Source organism: Dendrobates tinctorius, unplaced genomic scaffold (assembly GCF_039654945.1).
Source record: "Dendrobates tinctorius isolate UK_male_01 unplaced genomic scaffold, ASM3965494v1 ptg000064l, whole genome shotgun sequence".
NCBI classification, from domain to species: domain Eukaryota; kingdom Metazoa; phylum Chordata; class Amphibia; order Anura; family Dendrobatidae; genus Dendrobates; species Dendrobates tinctorius.
The window spans coordinates 66,962,097-66,985,372 of NW_027361732.1; the positions used below are offsets into that span (position 1 = coordinate 66,962,097).

At 40.1% G+C, this 23,276-nt stretch overlaps 1 protein-coding gene across 2 annotated transcripts in view; it reads left to right on the forward strand.

The window, feature by feature from the left end:
• The window catches only part of GPC6 (glypican 6), a 1,398,086-nt gene that overhangs the window by 601,156 nt on the left and 773,654 nt on the right, over nucleotides 1-23,276 (forward strand). The window lies entirely within an intron of this gene.

Genomic DNA, 23,276 nt, shown 5'->3' on the forward strand with positions numbered 1-23,276 from the left:
GATCACAGAGATTTTGAATTTCTGCACACACTAGTGGACACTGGACACTTTTGGATTGTGTGAGGCCCACTGAATATTAGAGCGCTATGTCACAGGCTCCATGGCACAGGTGTGAAAAAGTGACTACAGGATAAGGGAGATTTTGAATTTCTGCACACACTAGTGGACACTGGACACTTTTGGATTGTGTGAGGCCCACTGAATATCAGAGCGCTATGTCACAGGCTCGATGGCACAGGTGTGAAAAAAGTGACTACAGGATAAGGGAGATTTTGAATTTCTGCACACACTAGTGGACACTGGACACTTTTGGATTGTGTGAGGCCCACTGAATATCAGAGCGCTATGTCACAGGCTCGATGGCACAGGTGTTAAAAAAGTGACTACAGGATAAGGGAGATTTTGAATTTCTGCACACACTAGTGGACACTGGACACTTTTGGATTGTGTGAGGCCCACCGAATATCAGAGCGCTATGTCACAGGCTCGATGGCACAGGTGTGAAAAAAGTGACTACAGGAAAAGGGAGATTTTGAATTTCTGCACACACTAGTGGACACTGGACACTTTTGGATTGTGTGAGGCCCACTGAATATCAGAGCGCTATGTCACAGGCTCGATGGCACAGGTGTGAAAAAAGTGACTACAGGATAAGGGAAATTTTGAATTTCTGCACACACTAGTGGACACTGGACACTTTTGGATTGTGTGAGGCCCACTGAATATCAGAGCGCTATGTCACAGGCTCGATGGCACAGGTGTGAAAAATGTGACTACAGGATAAGGGAGATTTTGAATTTCTGCACACACTAGTGGACACTGGACACTTTTGGATTGTGTGAGGCCCACTGAATATCAGAGCGCTATGTCACAGGCTCGATGGCACAGGTGTGAAAAAAGTGACTACAGGATCACAGAGATTTTGAATTTCTGCACACACTAGTGGACACTGGACACTTTTGGATTGTGTGAGGCCCACTGAATATCAGAGCGCTATGTCACAGGCAGAAATTGGCTAGTGTATCACAAACTACAAGGTGTATGTAGAATTGGGCAGAATAGGAATCTCCCTAGAGTGTAGGTCTGTAAGAACGGAACAAGTCCTCCACTTATCCTTCCACAGTGAGACACAGATAGCTTCACTGTGGCTGTGATAACAGCCATTACACGGTACTGCGTGAGGAGCGTACACCGCTGTATGGTGTGAAAAAATGCACGCTCAGTACCTCTGCAGGGCAAAAAAAAAAATTGGAATTGCTTTTAAAAAAGCAGTTTGCAGAGCAGTGGGTAAACAGCAATGCAGCTGTCAGGAAGCCTTAGAAGGCAGCCTAACAACCAACACCGCTGATCCACCACAATATAGCCTCCCCTTGCACTGCACACACAGTGACTGGTGTGTTGTACAGGCAAAAATCGCTAGCAGCAGAAGCAGTTTTTTTTTCTTCTTCCCTGCCTAACGCTCTCCCTACAGAATCAGCAACCTCTCCCTATGCTAAGATCGGCAGAAGTAAGATGGCGGTCGGCGTGCACGCCCTTTTATAACCCCTGTGACGCCCACCAAAGCAAGCCAATCACTTGCATGCCCTTCTGAAAGATGGTGCTGACTCCTACCTATGTCATCACGTTGCCCACAGTGTCCGTGGATCCTGATTGGCTGAATAAGAGCGCAAAACAAACTTTTGAAACGCGACTTTGGCGCGTAAGTCGCCGACCTCGTGGCCGACCTCATCCTAGGGTCGGGTTTCGTTTCATGAAACCCGACTTTGCCAAAAGTCGGCGACTTTTGAAATTTTTCGACCCGTTTCGCTCAACTCTAGTGAAGAGCATGGAAGTAGTGAAACATACATATCTGACAAAATATAAAAAAGGTTAACATAGTCAATATCTTTGTAACTCCGAACGTCTTAAAAAATAAAATGTATTCCTGCTATTCCATTTGATTGGGCTAAACCTCTATGGCTTTAATGTCTCCTACACCTCCCACAATACATTCTACATTATTATTAGTTGTTTTTCTTCATGTAGAATTAACCTACAAGGAAAGAAAGGGTTTATTTTAATTCCGATATTTCTGTCCCATTGACTTGCATTGGTTTCCGGTATCGGAATCGGCGATACCCGATACTTTTTTGGTATCGGTCCAATCCAATCCGAGCCGATATTTCACAATATCGGAAGGTATCGCTCAATACTAGTGTTGACGCTTGCAAAACTGATAGCACACAGATCAATGCAATTGTTAGTCCACAAGAGCATTTTTACTCACAGACTTATACCCAGTGTGTAAAAAAAAATCCCAGCATGCACTACTTTAATCTGTATTCTGGATCAGACTCACTCAATCTAAGTCAATAGGTGCATAAAAAACAGATCACATATGGATAATCATCAGTATGTCATGGATGCACTACAGTTATAAATCTTGGAAACTGTGTTTGTCCTTTATTACTCAATAAATAGTTTTATTAAAAAAACAAATGCCTTGAGATCGGACAAAATGGACATTTGAACTGAAACCAAATGTAAAGAATGAACACCCTAATGGCATATGAATTGCATATGAATGACAATATAGATGAAAAATCATCCGTTTTTCTGGACGTAAAAAAATTAACGATTTACCATATACTTGTTTGAACCCAGAAAAGACGTAAAAAAAAGCAAAAGGCAAGGTTTTAGGCAGAGGAGAATTCCTAGTGTGACACTAAGTACATACAATAGTAGAGTAAACTTCACATATAGAAAGAGGACATACAATGGAGAAAAACAGTAAGTATTGTAAATAAGTATTTGATATACTACTGATTTTGTAAGTTTCCTCACCTAGAAAGAATGGAGAGGTCTGTAATTTTTATCATCGGTACACTTCAACTGTGAGAAACAAAATCTTTAAAAAATCCAGAAAATCACATTGTATGATGTTTTATGTAATTAATTAGCATTTTATTGCATGAAATGGGGTGCCTTAAAAGAGGTCTGGATACACATGATGAGAGCATTATACTGCCTCTGTACAAATCCCTGGCTAGACCGCACATGGAGGTACTGTGTATAGTTTTGGGCATCGGTGCTCAGGAAGGATATAATGGAACTAGAGCGAGTACAAAGGAGGGCGACAAAATTAATAAAAGGCATGGGGAAACTACAATACCCAGAGAGATTAGCAAAATTAGGATTATTTAGTCTAGAAAAAAGATGACTGAGGGGCAATCTAATAACCATGTATAAGTATATAAGGGGACAATACAAATATTTCTCCAAGGATCTGTTTATACCAAGAAATGTGACAGTCACAAGGGGACATTCTCTGTGTCTGGAGGAGAGAAGGTTTTTCCACCAACATAGAAGAGGATTTTTTACTGTTAGGGCAGTGAGAATCTGGAATTCCTTGCCTGAGGAGGTGGTGATGTCAAACTCAGTTGAGTGGTTCAAGAGAGGCCTGGATGTCGTCTGAAGCGTAACAATATTGTGTCTTACAATTATTAGGTTCTTTAGAAGGATGTAGATCTGGGGATTTATGCTAACGGAATATAGGCTTAACTGGATGGACAAATGTCTTTTTTCGGTTTTGCTAACTATGTTACTATGTTACAGTAGAAAAAACAAATTTAATATTTGGTACAGAAATGTTTGTTGCAATTACAGAGGTCAGACGTATCCTGTAGTTCTTGACCACATTTTCACACACTGCAGCAGGGATTTTAGCCCACTCCTCCATACAGATCTTCTTCATATCTTTCAGCTTTCATGACTGTCGCTGGGCAACATTGAATTCAGCTCCCTCCAAAGATTGTCTGTTGGGTTCAGATCTGGAGACTGGCTAGACCACTCCAAGACCTTGAAATGCTTCTTACGGAGCCACTCTTTAGTTGCTTTGGCTGTGTGTTTTGGGTCATCATCATGCTGGAAGACCCATCCAGACCCATCTTCAATTCTCTTTCTGAGGGAAGGAGATTGAATGCCAAAATGTCTCAATACATGACCCTTCTTCTTCTTCCAAACATGGTATATGTAGTTAATATCAAAAAGTTTTATTTTGGTTTCATCTGAAAACATGATCATCTCCCATGCCTCTTCTGGATCATCCAGATGGTCAAGGACATGTGCTGGCATGAGCAGGGGGACCTTGTGTGCCCTGCAGGATTTTAATCCATGATGGCATAGTGTGTTACTTACAGTAATGTTTGAGACTGTGGTCCCAGCTCTCTTCAGGTAAGTACTCCTTTGTAGTTCTGAGCTGATTGTTGACCTTTCTAAATATCATCCATACCCCATGAGGTGAGATCTTTCAAGGAGCCCCTGAACAAAGAAGATTGACAGTCATCTTTCTTCCATTCTCCAATAATGGTACCAACAGTTGTTATTTTCTCAGCAAGATGCTTGCCTATTTTCTTGTAGCCCATGCCAGCCTTGTGCAGGTCTACAATTTTGTCTCTGGTGTCCTTAAATGGCTCTTTTGGTCTTGGCCATGGTGGAAAGGTTGGAGTGTGATTGAGTGTGTGGACTGGTGTCTTTTATACAGGTAACAACTTCAAAGAGGTGCAATTGATACAGGTAATGAGCACAGAGTAGGAGGTATTCTTAAATAAAAAAACTTACAGGTCTGTGAGAGCCAGAATTCTTGTTGGTTTTTATTTTTAGATTCTGTCTCTCACAGTTGAAATGAACCTACGATAAAAATTACAGTCCTGTTGGGGCTGCACAGGTGCACAGGTTGCTCCAATGGTATGCAACGTTCACTGTTTAAATCCAGTAGCCACAAGAACTAAAACAGCTGATCTGGGGTGATGCCAGGTGTTTGATCAGTACCGATCTGATATTTTTTTATACTAAGGATAATCTGACAATCAATACTTTAAACTGTCAGTAAAAGTCCCTGTAATAAAATGTATGCTTTTGAACAATAATGGATATTGTTCAGGAATACATACTTGCTATCTGAATGTTACTTGCTATCTGAGTTACACTGCAGCAAAAATGCTCCCCAAGGCATTTTTTGGTTCTGTGTGCAAGTTATAAACTGAGAGATATATCAAATCAGATTTAAATAATAGTTGACAGTTTTATTAATAGTGCTGATGTGGTAAAGTTAGATCCACACTGTAGATTTTAATATCACTGGCACATCATTTTATTTATTTATTTATAAAGGCTGACAGCATACATATTGTCCTTATTATAAAAAAAATTAGATGCTTTATGCTTTGGGATGAAGTGTAAAATGACATTATCCAGTCATTCACATTGGGATTTATAAGAGTATTTGCAAAATGGTAAAGAAATCTTCCCATTATTACAAAAATTTTGTTTTTTTATGTAAAACTGCAAAATAAGTAAAAAGACAAGTTTATCTGGTTTTATAAAATTTACTGCAGGCTCTGAATACTATTGCATCTGCATTGTTATGCAGCAGAATTACCTCACCCTGCTCCATCTCTCTTAATCTCTCCCTGGCTATCTGGTAATCTTCAATGAGTCTCACAATTCTATTTTTGAATTGAGAATAGTATACAATGATGAACAGTGCAATAAATGCTCTTCAGGGAATAGTGTCTAAGGCCAGGGTCAGACTTGTGAGAGCAATGCAAGTAACTCGCGTAAGTTTCTCGTATCAATACCCGGCACTACTGCTGGCACTTGGGACCAGAGTGTGAGGCTGCATAGAAATACATGCAGCCGCACATTCCAGTCCCGAGTGCCAGCGGCAGTGCCGGGTATTGATGCGAGAGACTCGCACGAGTTTCTCACATCACACTCGCACATGTGACCCAGGCCTAAAGCCCCCGTTACACATAACGATGTCCCAGCGATCCCACCAACGATCCGACATGATGGGATTGCTGGGACATTGTTAGGCTGATCGCTGGTGAGCTGTCACATAGACAGCCCCAGTGATCAGGACCAGCGATGCTGGTTTCTAATGTAAACGTCGGGTATCCAGGAGCCGCGGCTCCTGGATACCCGCTGTTTACCTTGGAAACCGGCTTACACGCTGGTTTACAAGGTATCTAGGAGCTGTGCGACTCCTGGATACCCGATGTTTACATTAGAAACCAGCGTCCAGCATCGCTGATCGCTTGTCTCTCGCCACACGCAGCGATGCACGCTGGCCAGCGGGAGACCAGTGATCAAAAAACGGCCCTTGCCGATGCTCCACGATCAGCGATAACCGGCAGGGGGGCCGGTAACTGATCCCCATCACACACAGCAATCTTGCTGGTGAAATCGCTGATGTGTCACAAAATCAGCGATCTCGCTAGCGAGATCGCTATGTGTGACAGGGCCTTAAGTCTGAAATGCAATGCATATAAATTATGAGAGGAGAGTAAAACAATATTATTAAGGCAAACAAGGATCTGGAACTGTCAGGTGGCCAGGTGAGCAAGGCATTGTCCAGGATGGTGATCCCAGTTCGACAGCTTCCCTGGTACTGACAGGAGTCAGTATGTGGAGCAGGAGCTACTGGATGGTAACCTAGAGTATGGGGAACTGAGTGCACTGACAGGGGGTCAGTTAATGAACTGTGCGGTCACCCATGATAACTGGATGGAGCAAGGTCCAGCAAGTTTAGAGACTGCAACCTAATGTTGTGTGTTGGTGCCTGTTGTGTTCCATGGACATTAATGAACTGTTTGTCGTGTGGTCACCCACGGTAACTGGGCAAAGAGGTTCGGCGTGTTTAGTGACTGTGTTTTAAAACTGTGTACTAAGAAGTGTTGTGGACTATGGGTTAAGCCTGTGAAGTTTAACATGGCCTACAGCGGTTTATGATGTTTGAATAAACCAAAATAGACTGTTCATGTGAAAAACCATGCCTGTCTACATTTATCCGTTGCCAAGCGAGTGTCCCCCAACACACTCAATAAGCGTTGTCTTACAGAACATATATATCAGTATGTAGTAATAGGAAATAGATGAAAAAGCTATGGATCCTGTGAATAGCCAGTACAAAAAAGGGTTGAAATTTTTTTCTGTATTCAGTTACTCATCCATATACTATTACATGTTTTGAGGTACACATCAGTGTTACAAAAAAGTCCAAAAAAGCAGTGAAATTTTTTTTGTAATAAATTACTCATCCATACAGTATTACATTGTCTGTGGTACATTGTGATGTTACATAATAGTCCAAAAAAGTGCTAAAATAATAAGTAATGAGTACTCGGAGAAAAGAATGCATACTTTAACACATTGGAGCAAATACCTGTGATGAGGACTATAATTGCTTCCATATAAACACTCACGATCTAACACCGGTTAATGAAACAGTATACCAAGATGGTGTTGAAGGCTGTAAAACATCATCTTTCCGTAAAATAGTAAGGAAAGAAAGGGGTAAATGTGCATTTGGTTTAAATGGAAAACAAATGAATAATACTTGGTTCGCTCATAAAGCTATGTTGGAACTCTTATACCAATGTATTGTGTAAACAATACAAAAATTGTAATTCTACCTTTGTTGTCTATAAAATTACATGCATAGCTTGCGATTTGTTTTACATTGGCTGCAATACAAGAAAACTTAAAATTATAATTTCTGCACACCTACAAGACATTGACAGTGTAGCTCCTAATCGTAATGTGTCAGCTGCGGCAAAACATTTTATTTTTCACCATAACCGCAGCACACATACTTTCTGTGTTTCTGGAATAGAAAAGATCATTGCCTCCCCATGTGAAGGTGATGCTAGACAGCGCCTTCTAACGCGGGAGACTTTTTGGATTTTTAATTTAAATTCTAGGTTTCCAAATGGACTAAACAAAAAGAATGAATTGATGTTCCATTATGAAACATAGTTTATTGTATATTCTTGCTGAATAGGACCTGTGAATTCGTCATGTGAAGTAAATGCATTCATTGATTGGTCATTCAGCACTTCAATTTTTTCAGTGTTTGTATTTTCGTTGAATAGGAACTTTGAGATTATCATGTAATGTGAACCAACTCATTCATTGGTCATTCAATAGTTTAAATAATTTATTTTTGCCATCTGTAGACAGGCTGTGATAAAGATCTCATTGATCGAAACGCGTCACTTGTTCCCTGAGCTACCTCACATGAGCATGCCTTTGTTCAAATGTTTTTAATGGAAAAATAAAAATCCACGTTTTTATGGGAGCTGGAGTGCTTTTTTTCTTCTTTCTTCACTAATCATGCAGAGTGCCCAAACTTCTGGTAATTTTTAAAATGCAACGGATTAATTTTTTAACATAAAATACAAAGGCAATATGTCATCTTTAACTTTAGGCCTTTTAGAGATCATTTAATCTTCAACTTGCTCAACTGTTCACAATAACAGTAATTTTGACCAGGGGTGCACAAACTTTTACATGCCACTACTGTATATATAAATATATAATAGCTGAAGAGCCCGGCATTTCCCGGGCATAGTAACTAACTGTGGTTAGTTACAAAAAATTATAATGATTATCCTCCGTCCCATAGTCCCATGCCCATATACCCATCATGCATATCCTCCATCCCATAGTCCCGTGCCCATATACCCATCATACATATCAGCCATCCCATAATCCTGTGCCCATATACCCATCATACATATCCTCAACCCATAGTCCAGTGCCCATATACCCATCCCACATCCTCCATCCCATAGTCCCGTGCCCATATACCCATCATACATATCCTCCATTCCATAGTTCTTTGCCCATATACCCATCATAGAGATCCACCATCCCATAACCCCATAACCATATACCCATCATACATATCTTCCATCCCATAGTCCAGTGCCCATATACCCATTATGATATCATCATCACCATGGCAACCTATTATGACATCATCGTCGCCATGGCAACCATTATGACATCATCTTTGCCATAGCAACCTATTATGACATCAGCGCCGCCATGGCAACCATTATGACATCATAATAAGGGACGGGGCTTGATACACACATACACTCAGCTTTATATATATATATATTTATAATATGAATATTTAAACGCTGGGAAGATACTATGGGTGGAATCGCTAAGATTTATTTTATATTTTATGCATAGAATATAACTATAAGATACAATTATGACAAGAAGCGACCTTAATTTAACAAATTTGTTTATTTCAAAATATGCTCATTACACATAGTATTACAGTATTCCCTCATGCTTGAATCAATATATAAGATGTAGCCACCATTATTTTTAGTTGTTTAGTGGTTTGTTGCAAATCAGGAAATAATTTAATTCTTTGGAATATCAATCCTGCTTCTATTTAGTTAAAACTATTATGTGGTTTGCAAAATCACCGTCTCCTTCTGTCTCATGTTATTAATTATTCAAGTACCATCCATTTATTTTAGTGTTAAGTCTCAACAAGCTCTGATTCATTAAGATGATAAGATGCAACAAGAGCACTTGGATGTTAAGAGATTCTATCGCATAAGTTCCAGTTGCTGCAAAGGCCAGGCACTTGGAAGAGTCTGCTATTTTGTTTATACTTCAAAGAACAAAAAAGTTGATTAAGCAAAATGTTCAAAGTATGTGAAACATTGGTTCTGTCAATCAATGAAGAATAATGAATAATCCAAACGAGACAGAATGTATAAGCAGATTGCCTGCAGAATCCATCTGTGTTTTGTTATTTGTTAGTTTTAAAAAATGGATCTACATGTATATGAAAAAAGTTGAGCTGTGTCAGCAAACATAGCTTCAAGTTCTCACAAGGATATCTCATCAGTGACTATTCTAGCTTTTTTTAATCAAAAATTTGAAATTGACCACCTCAACCCAAAATCCTTAGTAATAAATAGTCACACAAAAATAAAATTTAAAAATATTGCTCCTTAGCTTAACCCCTTGGTGACAGAGCCAATTTGGTACTTAATGACCAACCCAATTTTTACAATTCTGACCACTGTCACTTTATGAGGTTATAGCTCTAGAATGTTTCAACTTATCCCACTGATTCTGAGAATGCTTTTTCATGACATATTGTACTTCATGTTAGTGGTAAAATTTCTTCGATATATCCTGCATTCATTTATGAAAAAAAACAGAAACCTGGCAAAGATTTTGAAAATTTTGCAATTTTCAAACCTTTAATTTTTGTACACTTAAATCAGAGAGTGGTGTCACACAAAATAGTTAATAAATAACATTTCCCACATGTCTACTATGCATCAGCACACTTTTGGAAACTTTTTTTTTGTTAAGTCGTTATGAAGGTTAAAAGATGACCAGCTATTTCTCATTTTTCAAACATTTGCAAAACAATTTTTTCAGGGACCACATCACATTTGAAGTGAGTTTGGGTGGTCAATATGACAGAAAATAACCAAAACTGACACCATTCTAAAAACTGCACGCCTCAGGGTGCGCAAAACCACATTCAGGCTATGTGCCCATGTAGCGTTTTAAAACGCACAGTGAAAACCGGACTCCTTCCCAGAAATCGCGCGTTTTTTCCACGTGATTTCACCGCGATTCTATTCGCGATTTTGCCGCGATTTTCTCAAGCACTTTCCAAGCGATTTGAAGCATCGCTTGGAAAGTGATTGACAGGTTGGTCACACTTGTCAAACATAGTGTGACGTGTGACAAGTGTGACGTTGGTCTCGCGTTACTATAGCGATCTCACGAGACTGCTAGAGTCACGCGAGACTACGTCATCACAGGACCTTGCCGCAAGGCATTACTAGGAACGCTGTGGCCCGGGATGGCAGCGCGGGATGTCGGAAGGTAAATATACCCCGATTTTTAATTTTGTATTCTTTTTTTTACAGGGGTATGGTACCCAGGGCCTGGAGGACAGTCTTCTCTCCTCCACACCATGGGTACCAACCGCACATGAAACGCTTAACTTCGCACATGGTGGGCATAGCCACATGCGGGAAGTAAGCGATTCTCATGCATTCCTATGGGTGCGGAATCGTGGCAATTCTTTGCGATTCCGCACAAAAGAATGATCATGCTGCGATTTTTTCCGCGATGCGATTCTTTTGCGGAAAAAGCGCAGCATTACCACAGCATGTGTGGAATGCCATAGGAATGCATGGGGGGCGTTCTGTACATGATTTTTAAATGTTTTCGCACCGAAAATCGCGGCAAAAACACTTAAAAATCGCATCGTGGGCACACAGCCTCAAGAAGCTTATTAACCCTTCAGGTTTTTCACGAGAACTAAAGCAATGTGGAAGGAAAAAATGAACATTTTCTTTTTTTTCACAAAAAAATTATTTTGGAATCATTTTTTTAATTTTTACAATAGTAGTAAGAGAAAATGGACCACAAAGTTTGTTGTGCAATTTCTCCTGAGTACGCCTGTACCCCATATGTTGGGAAAAGCCACTGTTTGGGTGCATGGCAGGGCTCAGAGAGGATGGATCATCATTTGACTTTTTGAATGCAAAATTGGCTGAAATCAATGGTGGTGCCATATCATGTTTGGAGACCCCCTGATGTACCTAAATAGTGGAACCCCCAACTCTAACTCCAACCCTAATCCCAACAGACCCCTATCCCTAATCCCAACCTTAACCATAACCCTAACGACAGCCCTAACCCCAACACACCACTAACCCTAATCCCAACCTTAGCCATAACCCTAACCATAAACCTAACCCTAACACACCCCAACCCTAATCTCAATTCTAACCGTAATCCCAACCATTACCACAACCCTACCTTTAGCCCAATCCTAAAGTTAGCCTAACCCTAACCCTAGTCCCAATGCCATCCCTAGCCCAACCCTAACCCTAACTTTAGCTCAACCCTAACTTTAACCCAACCCTAACCCTAACTTTAGCCCAACTCACTTTAGCCCAACTATAACTCAAATGGAAAAATAGAAATAAATACTTTTTAAAATTGTACTATTTATACCTAACTAAGGGGGTGATAAAGAGGGGTTTCATTTACTATTTTTTTATTTCAATCAGTGTGATAGGGTCCATCACAGTGATCAAAATGAACCAATAGGAAAAATTTCCTATTGTTGCAGGTTGCCGGCCGACAGATATCGATGGGTGCACTGCTCATGCACCCGCTATTTTCTAATGAAAGATGCCGGTGGCCTGGGGGACTACACGGGGGGGGTTCCAGGGATACCAGAGATATCTGGGGACCCTATTTCTCTTTCCTCTGATTTGTGATCACACCAAAGGAGAGAAAAATTAAATGAAAAATCAGATTTTTTTGCAATAGTCGTTATACCGTTAATAACGGTGATCACAACAATGGGGTCGGTAAAAACAGACTTGAATCATGTTCTCTGGGGTCTCAGCTATCCCCGGTAGCCAAGACCCCGGAGAAATTCTGACTCAGAGGGGCGCTATACACTTATTACTCAGCACCGTTGAACAGCGGCGCTGAGGCATAAGTACTATTAACTGCCGCTGTTAAAAGCCGGTTGTTAAGGAATTGAAGGGGTTGATCACTTTCTCTTCTTAGTGCAGTTTTCCTCGCAAAATTAAAAAGGACTTATTTCCATAAAAGAATTGTTTATAGAGAAAAATGTGCCTAGACTTGTCTATCAGTTTCCTTCAACAAATAAATAATCTTTCTCATATGAGGAGTTTTACAATTGGAGGATGTAGAAGGACGGATGTGGTCACATGCTCCTCTATCAGCAGCAATTTTATGGACAGTTCTGTTCAGTTTGTGAGCAAAGCTGCACTAACAAGAAAAAGTGGCAACCTTTTTTAAATCAGCTGTGAATAAATTCCACTCAAATACATGCCAACAGGGAATAAACTACATGGAGGCATTAGATATCAACATAAAATAATAGAATTTTATATTAAAATTATATTTTATTTATAAAGCATGATCAGAAGGGTGTTTGTCATGCATGTGACAGCATGGCAAACACTGGTTGTACGGGCCCCCCATTCAAGAGAATGGGGTTCGGGTTTGGGTCTGGTTACTGTTCTGGTACCCGGACCCGAACTTTTTGTAACTGTTCAGCTGAACCCACCGGACCAGAACATCCAGGTGTCCGCCCATCTCTATTCCTAAGGTCTGTTTCAAACTTCAGCTTTTTGTGTCAGTTAAAATCCGCCAAAAAGGCGGAAAGCGGATCCGTTCCTAACTGATGTGAACGGATGCCACCGGATACGTTTTTTTGACGGATCGGCCGAATGAAGAATTTTAAAGGAACCACTGCCCGGGAAAAGGGGAGAGAGAGAGAGAGAATTTTTTTTCTCTGTCCGCCAGAAATGATTTCAGGGTTAAATTTCCTCCTGACTTCATTTCTCCGGGCATGCGCTCTATAAAAATGCGGATCCTGCAGTAGAAAAAACGTTACATGGTCCGTCCTGGCATCTCGGTGAGCGCAAAAAAATTGACGGATCCGCAAAAAAATGGATCCAACGGATGGCCATCCTTCAAGATCTGCCGGTAATGCAAGTCCATGGGGAAAAAAACGGATTCGCCCAAAAAAATGGCGGAACCGTTTTTTTTCAAAAACGGCGGATTTTGACTGATGGTCAAAAACGGAAGTGTGAAACAGGCCTAAGCATTTAGAAAGGTACCTTAGTCTGTTTCAGTAGGCTCCACAATCATAGGGAAGACTGCTGACTTGACAAATGTCCCGAAGGCAGTCACTGACACACTCCAAAAGGAGGGTAAGCTACAAAAGGACATTGCTAAAGAATCTGGCTGTTCGCAAAGTGCTGTATCCACGCATACTAAAGAAAAGTTGACTGGAAGGAAAAAGAGTGGTAAAAAACAGTGCACAAGCACCTGGGATAACTGCAGCCTTGAAAGAAATGTTAAGAAAAGGCCATTCAAAAATTTGGGGGGAGATTCACAAGGAGTGGACTGCTGCTGGAGTCATTGCTTCAAGAGAAAACTAAGAGACATACCCCTAAATACTTGTAGCCATAATTAAAGAGAAATGTAGTCCCACAATGCTTGAAGGAGTGGGCCACTTTCTCCTGGAAGGAACATGTGACCAGACCAGGCTATCAGCCTTCTCCAAAAGTTAAACAGCTTTTGCACAAGAAAAGACTCAAAACAATGGGATGAAACTGAATGGGAGGAGACACATATTAGATATTAGAAAAAACCTTTTGACAGTTAGAATGATCAATGAGTGAAACAGGCTGCCACGAGAGGTGGTGAGTTCTCCTTCAATGGAAATCGTCAAACAGAGACTGGACAGACATCTGTCTGGGATGATTTAATGAATCATGCTTTGAGCAGGGGGGTTGGACCAGATGACCCAGGAGGTCCCTCCAAGTCTACCATTCTATGATATCTATGTGTTTTAGAATTGGTGGTGGCCGATAGACTGGTTTTTTCACATGGTCCTTCATTAGCAGCCAAATTATGGATGGAAATGATGATCAGTTTGTGAGTAAAATTGCACTGACAAGGAAAAGTACACTTTTAAAATAATTGCAGACTGAAATATGGATCCACGTTTATCATTTCACTCAGAGTACATAGATTTATAACATAAATTCAGTACATCATAGACTTGTGGATGCTGAAAATTACAAGTACTGCAATACTCACTGTTCCCTGCTCCAGCAATGCATTTCCATTGCTGATACTTGTGATTGTTTACAGTCTGTATCAGAGATGGGGTTAGAGGAACAAAGAGTCACATGTCTCCCGCAGTCAATCATTGGGCTCGGTGACTTGCTCCATTTATTTGGTTGTGACTTCACTGTGTGTGCTAAAATGGTGAAATAAATTTTGCCAAGGTGCTTTTTTTTGCTATTATATGCTAAAATGACCAAATAACATTATTCTTCAGGGAGGTATGAATGTGTCAATATCAACCTTAGAATAGTTTTAGTCAAATAAAATTCCAAATTTTGTTAAAAGATATAATTTGCTTGTGTTGACACTTTATGAGACAGATAACTTTTTATTTTTATGCCAATGGAGGAGTGTAAGGGCTTGTATTCTATGTGCCGAACATTTGCTTTTAGTGATACCACTTTGGCACACTTGATATTTATATTATTTTTATTGCATTTTATGTGAAGAGTAGGCCACTCAAAAAAATGTATTTGTCACAGAACCTGACAAGTGAAACAGACTTCCAGGGAAAGGTTCGTATTCGGAGTACGGTACCGGACACTTTACAGTTTAGGTTCACTCATACGAAGTGAAGAGTGCAATGCCCCCACCCCAATTTTTTTTTTATATTTGGAGTTTAACATATGGTTAAAATAATTTCTTTCTTGAAAAATTGGACATTTACAGATGCAGATATTCCAAATATGTTGTTTTTAATTTCTCTAAAAATAGGTATACAGAGTGATTTAACCTTTTAGATATTTTTCGTTGTTTTAAAGTTTAGTATAATTTTTAATTTATTTCGTAGTTTTTAGTGATTTTAACTTGCAATCATTTGATAACATATTTTATTCGCTACAATACCACAGTATTGCAGTATATATGCAACTTCATTTATATTTTTGATGCACAAAAAATGTAGCATCCTATAGTTCCAGCAAAATGGTTGGGATTTATACATTTCTCATGTCCACTTTGGTTTTTCATGCTGTAAAAAATTGATTTTGTAGTGCATATTTAAAATCCCCAACATGTCAATTATTCTTTGAGTTTTGTGTGTGGATTTTCACCAAAGAATTGGTTTTGATGGGCCTAAAATACTTGCTATGGAAAAGGTTGAGGTGTACTCCACAGGGGAAATGCTTGCCAGCTCAATACACTTAGTGTATGGGCATTACAAATTTAGGAGATCCACTCCTTTACATTGGGCAAAGTTTTAAATCAGGCCTTCCTCCACATCTCATCATCCACCGCCAATAAATCACCAGCCTTAACGTGTTCCGTGCTGCTACAGCCAGTGTCGAAATCTTAACAAGGGTGGGTGGTTATCCTGTGCGTAAAATACTTGTTCTGAAAAAGGTTGAGGTGTACCCCACAGGGTAAATGTTTGCCAGCCCATACACTATGTGTATGGGCATTCCAAGTCTAGGAGACCCACTCCTTTGAATTGGGCATAGTTTTTAATCAGGCTTTCCTCCATGTCTCATCATCTGCCGCCTCTAGATCACCAGCAATAACATGTTCCATGCTGCTACAGCCAGTGTCCAAATCCTAACAAGCGTGGGTGGTTATGCTGTGCATAAAATACTTGTTCTTAAAAAGGTTGAGGTGTACCCCACAGGGTAAATGTTTGCCAGCCCATACTCTTAGTGTATGGGCATTCCAAGTCTTGGAGACCCACTCCTTTGAATTGGGCATAGTTTTTAATCAGGCTTTCCTCCATGTCTCATCATCTGCCGCCACTAGATCACCAGCATTAACATGTTCCGTGCTGCTACAGCCAGTGTCCAAATCCTAACAAGGGTGGGTGGTAATGCTTGTGCGTAAAATACTTGTTCTTAAAAAGGTTGAGGTGTACCCCACGGGGGAAATGTTTGCCAGCCCATACACTAAGTGTATGGGCATTCCAAGTCTAGGAGGCCCGCTTCTTTAAATTGGGCATAGTTTTAAAACAGGTATTGTCTCATCATCCGCCGCTACTAGATCACCAGCGTTAACGTGTTCCATGCTGCTACAGCCAGTGTCGAATTCTGAACAAGAATGGGTGGTTTTGATGGGCCTAAAATACTTGTTATGGAAAAAGTTTAGGGCAATGCTTGCCAGCTCAATAAACTTAGTGTATGGGCATTACAAGTTTAGGAGATCCACTCCTTTACATTGGGCATAGTTTTAAATCAGGCCTTCCTCCACATCTCATCATCTGCCGCCAATAGATCACCAGCCTTAACGTGTTCCGTGCTGCTACAGCCAGTGTCAAAATCCTAACAAGGGTGGGTGGTTATGCTGTGTGTAAAATACTTGTTCTGAAAAAGGTTAAGGTGTACCCCACAGGGGAAGTGTTTGCCAGCCCATACATTAAGTGTATGGGCATTCCAATCTAGGAGAACTGCTCATTTGAATTGGGCATAGTTTTTAATCAGGTTTTCCTCCACGTCTCATGATCTGCCACCACTAGATCACCAGTGTTACTGTGTTCCGTGCTGCTACAGCAGGTGTTGAAATCCTTTCAAGAGTGGGTGGTTTTGCTGGGCATAAAATACTTGTTATGGAAAAGGTGAAGGTGTACCCCATAGGGGAAAATGTTTGTCAGCTCAATACACTTAGTGTATGGGCATTACAAGTCTAGGAGACTCACTCCTTTACATTGGGCATAGTTTTAAATCCGGCCTTTCTCCACATCTCATCATCCGCCGCCAATAGATCACCAGTGTTAACGTGTTCTGTGCTGCTACAGCCAGTGTCAATTGCTTAACAAGGGTGAGTGGTTTTGCTGGGCATAAAATACTTGTTATGGAAAAGGTGGAAGTGTACTCCACAGGGGAAAATGTTTGACAGCCCATACACTGAGTGTATGAGCATTCCAAGTCTAGGAGATCTGCTCCTTTAAATTGGCCATAGCTTTTAATCAGGCTTTCCTCCACGTCTCATCATCCACCACCACTAGATCACCAGCATTAACGTGTTCTGTGCTGCTACAGCCAGTGTCGAAATCCTAACAAGGGTGGGTGTTTTTGTTTGGCGTTAAATACTTGTTATGGAAAAGGTTGAGATGTACCCCACAGGGGAAAATGTTTGTCTGCCCAATACACTTAGTGTATGGCTATTACAAGTCCCCTCCTTTTTAATGGGACATTTTTTGTTAATAGGCCCTCCTACATGTTTTTTCCAAGGGGGATTGGGGTTATTGGGGTGCATATGACTTGGTAGCAGGGCAGGCCTTGCAGTCAATGCACAAGAAAACAGAATGGGAGTACAAAATTAATAATGTGAAGTGGATTTTCCTGTGCCCATCCAGTACCTGGGTTCAAAGGCATATTGGGGTGCATATGACTTGGTAGCAGGGCAGGCCTTGCAGTCAATGCATAAGAAAACAGAATGGGAGTACAAAATGAATAATGTGAAGTGGATTTTCTTGTGCCCATCCAGTACCTGGGTTCATAGGCATATTGGGGTGCAGATGACTTGGTAGCAGGGCAGGCCTTACACTCAATGCATAAGAAAAACAGAGTGGGAGTCAAAAATGAATAATATGAAGTAGATTTTCCTGTGCCCATCCAGTATGTGGGTTCAAAGGCTTATTGGGGTGCATATGACTTGGTAGCAGGGCAGGCCTTGCAGTCAATGGATAAGAAAACAGAATGGGAGTACAAAATGAATAATGTGAAGTGGATTTTCCTGTGCCCATCCAGTAAGTGGGTTCAAAGGCTTATTGGGGTGCATGTAACCTTGGGGCAAGCCAGGCCTTGCATTCAATGCAACATTTTTTCATGATGACCTCCGGTACCTCTCATGAATGGCGTATTGTGGTGCGTCATAATTCTTGGCAGCCCATCCACTCACTGTGTAGGCAATAACAGTTTAGGAGACCCTCTGTTTAATAATGGCCCTTTAAGAAGATTAATGCTGCCTGATGCCCCGGTAAAAATAGGCTCTGTGACTTTGAGTCTCTCATTCATAAATGAAACAAGATGTTTCTGCTTATGTGTCACACACCACATGGCCAGCTAGGGTTGTTAAATTTCCAAGTAAATGCATTTGTATTGGTTGAAAGCGATGTTAAAGTTGTAAAACGCTTCAAAAACGTCCAAGTGGGGGAGGAGCATTTTGGTCTGGGGTTAATTATTTTGCCTTATATACAAGTCATTAACCTGGAAAGGATGTACCTTTACATATTTCTCAGCAAAATCCATTTTGGTTTCGTTTTGGTATATTTTTTGGTGCATCGGTAAAAATTGCATGAAACTCTGACATTGTTTAAAACTGTGAACTAGGCATCAGAAATGCTTCCAGGGGCGATCCCCATGATGTCCCCATGTCATTTGAGCAGTGTTTCCATCATTTTCAGTCGTTTTTAGACCTTAAAAGGACCCCTGGGGGGATCGCCGTAAATATGCTCGGGTCTCCCATAGACTTACAGTACATTGGGCTCGTTGTTCTGTCCCAGTACCCAAGTATTCCAGTTTGCTCGACCCGAGCAATGAGCACCCGAGCATTTTAGTGCTCGCCCATCACTAATAACTACACTATCTATAGAATTAATTTTGCCATAGTCTGATACCCACACTAACTTTCAGTCTACATATTCTCAGAAATCCAGATCCGTAACTAATGTAATTGATGGCAATAGTAAATGTGAACTGCCACATCTTAAAAGGTTGGAAATATCTCTCTTGATCTAGAATGTGACATGATCTCCGCAGGTTTCTAAAGTACTGATGATATTGCTCTACGTCTTGATTTAATATGCAGAGCAAGTTTATGTTGCTTCACCTGAATCACAGTTATTGCAGTATCTTAAAGCTGTTAAGCTTGTTGTGTTGTGGAAGATAAATGTTTTTCAGGCACATTTTGTGTCCTGGGAAATGAATCTACTTTCTTTGACAGACTTGATTAATTATTAAATACTTTCCTAATCTATATTCTATGGCCTCAATTTAGCATAAATTCTTGAATCATCGTCTAACTTCAGCAATTCATTTTTCTTAATAATGCTACTTTTTTGTTAAAATCAAGTCTTGTTGCTGCCAGGACGTGTACCAAAACTAAAAGATGGTGTATTCTTCTTGTAAGGTGCTGCTTATAAATTAATGAGTATGTCATTCTCATTAAGATTTATTAACATGGTATTTATTATACTTATACTCAGCATTGCATGTTAATTTGTGATAGTTGCCACCAAGTTCAATGTATACATATGTAGTAATCACAAAGCTATTTGCCAATCATGCTGCAGCAAAAGGGTGGTGCAGATATATTATTTTGGTATAGTGGTTACTAATACACAGCATTGACATTTCAATGCTATTTTGCTAAAACTCAAAGTCTATATAGCATAGTGGTCGGGCAATTAGGTTGGTGATTTCTACATGAGTAGATAAGTGAGGGATTTTATTATTAAAGCTGTGTACTGGAGATGAGTGATCGGATAACTTACCTATGTTATCCAAACAGTTCACCAAACAGTTAGCTGAACTTATCCAAACTACATTGAATTCAATGGGAGGCAAAGCCAAACACATAGGCAAAACCTTCAGGTGGGCAAAAAGCTGCCAAAAGGAAAAAAGGCATGAATTGACCCACATTACAAATAGTACAATTGTGCAGTATGGATACATGCGACAGGATGTGGGGCAAGGCTTGGACCAACATTTATAGCTGAAGCATTGATCAGTAACAAGTGGATAAGTGATAGGTGTAAGCCTGGTGCTCTGTAAGCCCTGCCAAGCACAGGCAGCACAAAAGAAGGAGACCCAATTTGGAGTCCAACTATTTCCAAATATTAGGGGCAGACACCAGAAAAGTGGCATCAATTGACACCACATAGGAAATTTCATAATGGCAGACCAGTCAGGCATGGGTAATGCATGAGACAGGGTCTGGGCTACCATTTAACGTGTTGAATTTAAGTTAAAATAAAGAGGTCAGGCCAATCCGAAACGCGCGTCGGGGAGTGCTCTGCACACCGGTGTCCTGCCTTATTATATCCAGGTACATACTCATTGTTTTCTCAGCACATTCAATTTAGTGGTGAGTTATGTTTTTTTATATACATCTGACCTGCTGCCACTTTTTATTTATCTTTTGGTGACTATTTATGATGCAGTGTCACAATTTTGTTATATGGTATGTCATCATATAGATGGCTATTTAGCGGACTGGTATGGGTATGGTCACCATATTTTATTTCATTTTTATCCATATGCATTTATTATTAATATATATATATATAGAAAAAATTTTTATATGCATATTATATACTTATTTTTAGTGTGTGGACACCCTTTTGCCATGCTTTTGCACATATTTGCCATACTTTGGATTAATAAACTCATTTTTACTTACATTTCTTTTTCCTGCCTTCATTATTTTATATGTATATATATTTTTGTATTTATTAATATCATTATTTTGGGTACATATATTTTGCAATCGTTATGTGATTTATATTTGTATATATGTATATACATATATATGTGTATGTATATTTTTTTAATATACACATGGTTTGCATAATATCTTTTGTACATTTTTAATCATATTATACATATATATAATTTTTTTTTTGTCATTATATTTTATTATTTTTTTCTCTCCCTATTTTTTTCATCTGCACCTTGGTGGTGATTTAGGTGTTTTTATCTGAGTGGAAATCCATTCAATTCTTCTTGGACATTTTTTCACCCTTTTGTCATTCTATATTTTATTTGAGGATAATATTATGTTTATATATAAGGATTATTAGGGTGTATGTTCAATAATTTGGTTACTTTCATGGGACAGCAAGATATGCTTATCAGTCAGGACATCACCAGCAGCACTGAAGACACATTCTGAGAGAAAGCTGCCTGCCGGGCATGACAAAATCTCCACTGCATGACTGGCGAGCTCTGGCTACCCTTCAGTTTTTGAAGACCAAAATGTAAAAGGATCCACATTTTCCACTGATGGCATTGATATTTAGCTTGAGATACTCCTGCACCATACTCTCCAGTCGTTCACTATGTGTCAGACTTGTACTCAGTTCTGCTGGTGCATGGGATGGTCAAAAAAAATTGTGAAACGACTCACAAAAACTGCTTCTGCCCCTTACAATGCTGCTGCTAATGTTTTTGCATTGACAACTCAACGTTTCCGGGGTTGGAAGTCTAGAACTGCAAAGCACACTGTGTGCCTCACTGCTGTCTTAGTGAAAACCACTCTTAAAATTGTCTACAAGCGTGTTTCAATACTCCAGTATGTGCCCGTCCCTAAGCATATGTCAAAATTTACTCATGTATTGTGGATCTAACAGAGTGGCAAACCAGTAGTCAGCAGTATTACTACTCCTAACAATACTGACATCATGTTGCAGATAGTGCATCAAGAATGTGCTCATATGTCGGGCGCTTCCTTGAGGTCTAAGTCCATGGTGTGTAAGTGGCAGTGTAACATTCAAGCTTGCTTCCTCAATCCCCTGCCGCCAACCACAGACAACAAAGAGAGGATCATTATCCTCTTCATCTTCTGATTGTTGCATGCCCATTGCCCATCACCTCTTCCTCTTCATCCTCCTCCATTTTTTTCTTGTCTCCTACAGTTTCACTAACAGTTTGCCTGGTACCCTTCCATGGCACCCACCTGTGCAATGACAGTCCATAACGTAGAGATATTGTTATCCCTTCCGCATCCTCCTCCTTTTCCTCTGGGACCATCATCACCTCCTAGAGATTATTCAAAGTGTGCGCTAGCATGTAGATGACTGGAATAGTGATGCTGATAATGGCATCATCAGGGCTAGCAATCTTTGTTTTCAAATAATTTTATTTTTTTTTACAAATAAACAGGGTAGGTAAAGGAAGATAGGAAGGGAGGGAAGGGGGTGGGGAATAAACAACCTTGTACAGGTACGGAAAAAATTTAAACACTAGAGAACCCACAAATAGGCATAGAATAACATCTATTGAATAGCAGCATAAAAGAAAAAAAAATCGACAATCCTTATTATGGGGTAACATTCTTGGAAGGAGATACAGCATCCCAGTACTAAAGCGCCCAGGTTTAAACTTCAAAATATAGTGCCTCTTGTTAAGTCTATTTGATATGAAATTTGTTGTTCCAGGTCTTCCATTTTTTTGAGTATTTGTGAATGTGATTGTTGTTAATCACAAATCTGCGTTCTAAATCGTTGTGTTGGCCTATCTTGTCAAGTATGTCTGAAAACTTGGGAACCTCTGCTTTCTTCCACCATTGTGCTAACATGGTCTTGGTCACTAAGAGGATGTGTATGATAATGTGTCTTACCGAATCATCAAATTGTTCCATGTCTAATGAAAGAAGTGCTCTTTCGGGTGTAATTGTGAAGTCCTTAGCAATGAGGCTAATGTGCTGTGTGACTTGAAGCCAGAGGTTTTTGATTTTTCAACAACCCCAGAAAATATGGTAGAGGTTCCCTTGGTGTCAGGGCTAGCAATCTTTGTAACCATTTTGAAACTGTACAGAAGAGTGCAAAGGTCCTTCATCTGTGTCCACTTCGAAAGCGTGAATTGCACCGCTTCTGTACTGCGTTGGCCCAGGCTACACAAAATTACATACTGCACCAGGGCTCATTGCTGCTGCCATAATTGCTGCTGCCACAAGTGCAGAGTGGAATTTCACTATGTCTGAACATCCCATATTTACCAGTTAACTGGTAGGCCGAAAGAACTCTGTAGCGATGTAGGTCTAGATGAGCACACAGTGACCGAGCTTTCTGCAGCAGCGCATCCAGGATGGGATAGTGGCAAAGATATTGCTGTACCACTAAG